Consider the following 5,382-nt stretch of genomic DNA (forward strand, 5'->3'; position numbering starts at 1 on the left):
GAGGCAAAACACTCAGGCACATAAGAGAATGTTAAACCCCAGAACAAAAAACACCAAAACACAAACAACAGCACACCGTTTTTATTTATTTTCTATTATTTATTGGCCTCTCAGGCATAAGACTTATTTGATAACCTAGTGAACAGGGGCAGTGTCTGAGGCTGAAGAGAAGGCTCCATGGTTAAAGACTGCGTGTTCCTCCCGCAGGGGACCTGAGTTCCTAACTCCTGACTCACAAGTATTCACAGACCCAGCTCTAAGGTGTCTAACGCCCTCTTCTGGCCTCCACAAGCACCAACACACAGGACACTTAGTCACCCAGACAAGCACACGCGTATATGATGTTCAGAATACATCTGTAAAGAGAGCAATAGAAAAAAGAACTAACTAGTACCATAGTAATAAAACCTTCTGAAGGTACCCAGGTGTGGTACCAGCACTTGAGAGGCAGAGGCAGATAATCTCTGCGCCTTTGAGGACAGCCAGAGAGACAAAGTGAGACCCTGTTTCAAAAACAAAACAACAGAAATTCTCAAAGTTGTTGTAGGGACGGAGAATTCAGGGATCAAAAGAAGAAAGATGGGGATTGGGGATTTAGCTCAGTGGTAGAGCGCTTGCCTAGCAAGTGCAAGGCCCTGGGTTCGGTCCCCAGCTCTGAAAAAAAGGAAAAAGAAGAAAAAAAAAAGAAGAAGAAGAAAGATGAATCTGAAGGTCTAAGATGCCAGCCCCAGGCTGGGCTTCAACAATAGCAGGAAGAATTAAATCTTTTGGAGGGTTCTACCAGGATAGCCTTAGCCACAGTTTAGAAAACTGGTGTCCAGGAGAGGTGATCAAGGGAAAACCCACCCCTAGGAAGTAGGTCATAGCCTCCTTATAGACCCAAGGGCAAGACAGCAAAGGAGACATTTATTCTAACAGTTCCTGTCCATGAACATGGAATAGGGCACGCATCTGTGGTCCCTGATCTCAAGAAGCTGAGGCAGGAGATTGAAAATTCAAGGCAGCTGAGGCAATATAGACTGTGTCTTATAAGCTCTTGAGATGACCTAGTGGGCAGCATGTCTGCTACCAAGCCTGATAACCTGAATCTGACCCCTAGGACCCACATGACCAATGGCTGCAACCACAGAGCTTATGACCCACCTTCATTTTCATACGACTAAATGAAAATTAAAACGCAGTGGGGCTGGGGAAGTGACTCAGCACTGGTAGATAAGGCACTGGGCTGTTCTTACAGAGGATCCAGGTTAGACTCCTAACATTCACGTGGTGGCTCGCAACTATCCGTAACTCCAGACCTCCGCATGTACCAGGTTCACAAGCAATGCACAGACATACATATAAGCAAAACACTCGTTCACCTGAAAATAAAATAAACCCAAAAATATTTGAAGCAAATGAAAATGTAAACATAAGAAAATGTAAACCCAAGGGGGTCTGAGAGATGGCTCAGTGGTTAAGAGCACTGATTGCTCTTCCAGAGGTCCTGAGTTCAAATCCCAGCAACCACATGGTGGCTCACAGCCATCTGTAATGGAATCCGATGCCCTCTTCTGGTGCATCTGAAGACAACTACAGTGTACTAATATACATAAAATAAAAAAAATTTTAAAAGCCAACAAACAAACAAACCAGGGCTGTGGAAATGGTCTGGTAAGGACCCTTTCTGCACAAAGCATTAGGCCTTGAGTTTAGATAATGTCATATAAAAGGGAAATCAGATGGGTGGGTGTGGCCGTGGTTCCAGCATTTCCAGGAATATGTAGAGAGTGGTTGAAGAGACAGAGGGGCTTGCTGGCCTGGTGTCCTGAGCTTGATTTCCCCGGAAGTCCTATAAAGTCAGCACAAGTGAAGGGACTTCGTTTTCTTTTGTGTTTGTTTTGTTTGTTTTTTTAAGGCAGGGTTTCTCTGTGTACCCCGGGCTCTCCTGCTCACACTGTAGACCAGGCTGGCCTCCAACCCAGGGTTGTTTTGTGCACTGTGTATTCAGATGCTGATTACTGTGTGGAGATCTGTTGGCAGTTAGGAAGTTGGCATTGTCAAATATCTTCTGTCTCACTGTTGTGTAAGAATTGGTTTCCATCATCTCTGAATGGTTAGTAAAGAGCTGATCAGTCAATGGTTGGCTGGGCAGAAGAGGAGGAGGTGGGACTTCTAATCTCTAAGAGGAGGGTCTCTGGGAGCTATGAGAGAGGGGGAAGGGGAAGGGAAGGGAAGGGAGAGTGGGAAGGGGAGGGAGAGGGAGAGGGAGAGGGAGAGGGAGAGAGGGAGAGGAGGGAGAGGGAGAGGGAGAGGCCTGAGATGAGCCACATTGGCCCTGAGGTCACGGTGAGAGAGTTGCAGTGAGCAGATGGAGCGAGAGCTATCGAGAGAGAGAGAGAGACTGAGACAGCAGGTAATGGTGTTCCTGGCTGGGTTGCAGGCTACTTACCCTCTGCCCAGCTATAGTGCAAGAAGCTCTTTAATAAAAATATCAGCTCTTCTTGCCATTACTTCAGAGCAAGAAGTAGGTAGAGGGGTTGGGGATTTAGCTCAGTGGTAGAGCCGCTTACCTAGGGAAGCGCACAAGGCCCTGGGTTGGGTCCCCAGCTCCAAAAAGAACAAAAAAAAAAAAAAAAAAAAAAAAAAAAAAAAAAAGCGCCAGGGGAAAAAACCCGACCCCCCACCAAAGAAATAAAGAAGGGACCCTAAAAGGTTGCAAAAAACCCCGTAAACCAGAGGAGGGGGCGGGAAGCACAAAAAAAAGAAGAAAAAAACAGCGAAAGGCCCTGGGTTCGGTCCCCAAGCCCAAAAAAAAAAAAAAACGAAAAAAAAAAAAAAAAACAAAAAAAAAAAACAAAAAAAAAACAACACGAGGTGCACCCAAGCAGGGCATGTCTTTAATCACAGCTCTTAGGAGGCAGAGGCAAGCAGATTTCTGTGAGTTGGAGGCCAGCATAGCCAGCATAGACAAAAAAATGTCTACATATAGAGACACTGTTTTAAAAAAAAAAAAAAAAAAAAAAAAAAAAAAAAAGTGGGTTAGAGAGATGGCTCAGTGGTTAAGAGCACTTCCAGAGGTCCTGAATTCGATTCCCAGCAACTACATGGTGGCTCACAACCATCTGTAATGGGATCTGATGCCTCTTCTGGTGTGCCTGAAGACAGCTACAATGAACTCACATACATGAAATAAATAAATAAGTCTTTAAAATAAAAAAAAAAGTTAAGGGGGCTGGAGAGATGGCTCAGCGGTTAAGAGCACCCGACTGCTCTTCCAGAGGTCATGAGTTCAATTCCCAGTAACCACATGGTGGCTCACAACCATCTGTAAAGAGATCTGATGCCCTCTTCTGGTGTATCTGAAGACTGCTACAGTGTACTTATATATAATAAATGAAAAAAATCTTTAAAAAAAAAAAAAAAAAAAAAGTTAAGAAAAAGCAATAAAAACCATCCACTCCTGTTGCTGCAACAGAATAACACAGAGTAGTTCATTTATAGAGTCAGACATTGTAACACACACTTGTAATCTTAGTGTTTGAAGGCAAGCAGGAGGACCAATGCCAGCCTTAGCTACAGGAGGCTATTTTTTAAAAAATGATTGAGTACAGCCTGGTTTATATAATGAGTTTTAGATCAGCAAAGGGCTATTTAGTGAGATACTGTTTTAAAGAAAAGTCTCAGTTTTAGAGACTAGGATGTCCAATTATCTGCTAAAGATCTCACCTTTTTTACTTTAAAATAGACAAACCAGAAAAGAAAATGAAAACATGGCCTTCTTACCCTGTAGACCAGGCTGGCCCCAAAGCCATTAGCTTTCTTCCTGCCTCGGTTTCCTGGGATTGCAGGAAGGAGTTGTCGCTGCCCATTTATCCTTTGTTTTATCAGACTACAGTTTTCCAAAACAAATTTTTTCTTTTGTTATTTTTTCATTGCATATAGATGCCTGAAGTGCGGGGGGGGGGCGGGGGGGGTTGGGGGGTGAGGGGGGTTCTTGGGAAGTCCGGGAACTGGAATCTGTGAGCCACCTGAGGAGAGCGATGGGAACCGAACCCAGATCCTGTGAAAGAGCAGCGAGTGTTCTTAACCGCAGAACAGACTCCAGACTCAGTGCTTGAGCCTTCAGAGGGCAGAAGGGAAGGTTTTTTGGCTCTTACAAAGGTTAGAAAGACTCTGTCCCTGCCAAGGCCACACCAGAAATGCAGTGTCCAGCAGAGGTGGGGCTGTAGAGGACCGTCTGCGCTTCACCGTGCCTCCTGCGTCACAAGAGCAAAGCCCATCTATCTATACAGGAGGAAAAAGTCCTTTTTCGATTGCTGCTGCTGCTTTCTGATTAAAGAACGACACAGGAGACATTTCAGGATGTTAGAAAAGCCTCAAGGAAGAGGGAAACCTGTTTGAGCAGTTTTACCGGGTGAGCTGTTATCTCTGCCCTCCAAGGGCCCTAAAGGCACAAAAGCTTTTTTTCCTTGGAGCAAAAGTTTCCTATTTTAAAAGGCAGGCAACCGCCCAGGGCATCGAGATTTTAACTCATTCTTTTCCCCTTAGAACTGCAGGGTTTCCGCGACAAGTCAAGGGACTGAGGCTGCAACCCCGCTTAGAGCTTGTTTCCTGCCTCCTTCTTTGGTGCCTTGGGGCTCTGGATACAGGGTTCTGGGTGCCTGGGAGTCCTGGGCTTCTGAAGGAACCCAACAAGAGGTGAGACCAACCAGGGACAAAAGTGGGGATCGAATCTAGGGCAGTGGTTAAGTTTTGCACTGCTGTGACTCTTTAATATAGTTCCTCATATTGTTGTCACCGCCCTCAACTACAGAATTATTTTTTTTCTTTTTCTTTTTTCTTTTTTTTCGGAGTTGGGGACCGAACCCAGGGCCTTTCGCTTGCTAGGCAAGCACTCTACCACTGAGCTAAATCCCCAACCAGAATTATTTTTTTAATATTTATTCATTTATTATATATAAGTACACTGTAGCTGTCTTCAGACACACCAGAAGAGGGCATCGGATCTCAATAAAGATGGTCGTGAGCCACCATGTGGTCCCTGGGATTTGAACTCAGGACCTCTGGAAGAGTAGTCAGTGCTCTTACCACTGAGCCATCTCTCCAGCCCCGGAATTATTTTTGTTGCGATTTCATAGGTGTGATTTGGCTGCAGCCAAATGGAAAATGTATACACTTTGGAGACAGGAGTTTGCTGAAGGGGTCGCGACCCATAGGTTGAGAAGCTCTGATCGGGGTCTGGGTTCCTGGGTTCCTGGTAGGCAAGCACCTCCATTATGCCACTGAATTCCATCGCCAGCTCTGAGATGACTTTCAGGACAGATCTTATGTCTTTTTTTGTTTGTTTGTTTTGTTTTCTTCACTTGAAAGCAACAAATAATTTAACAACACTTCTGTTTT

This window comes from Rattus rattus, chromosome 2 (genome assembly GCF_011064425.1).
Source record: "Rattus rattus isolate New Zealand chromosome 2, Rrattus_CSIRO_v1, whole genome shotgun sequence".
Lineage (NCBI taxonomy): Eukaryota > Metazoa > Chordata > Mammalia > Rodentia > Muridae > Rattus > Rattus rattus.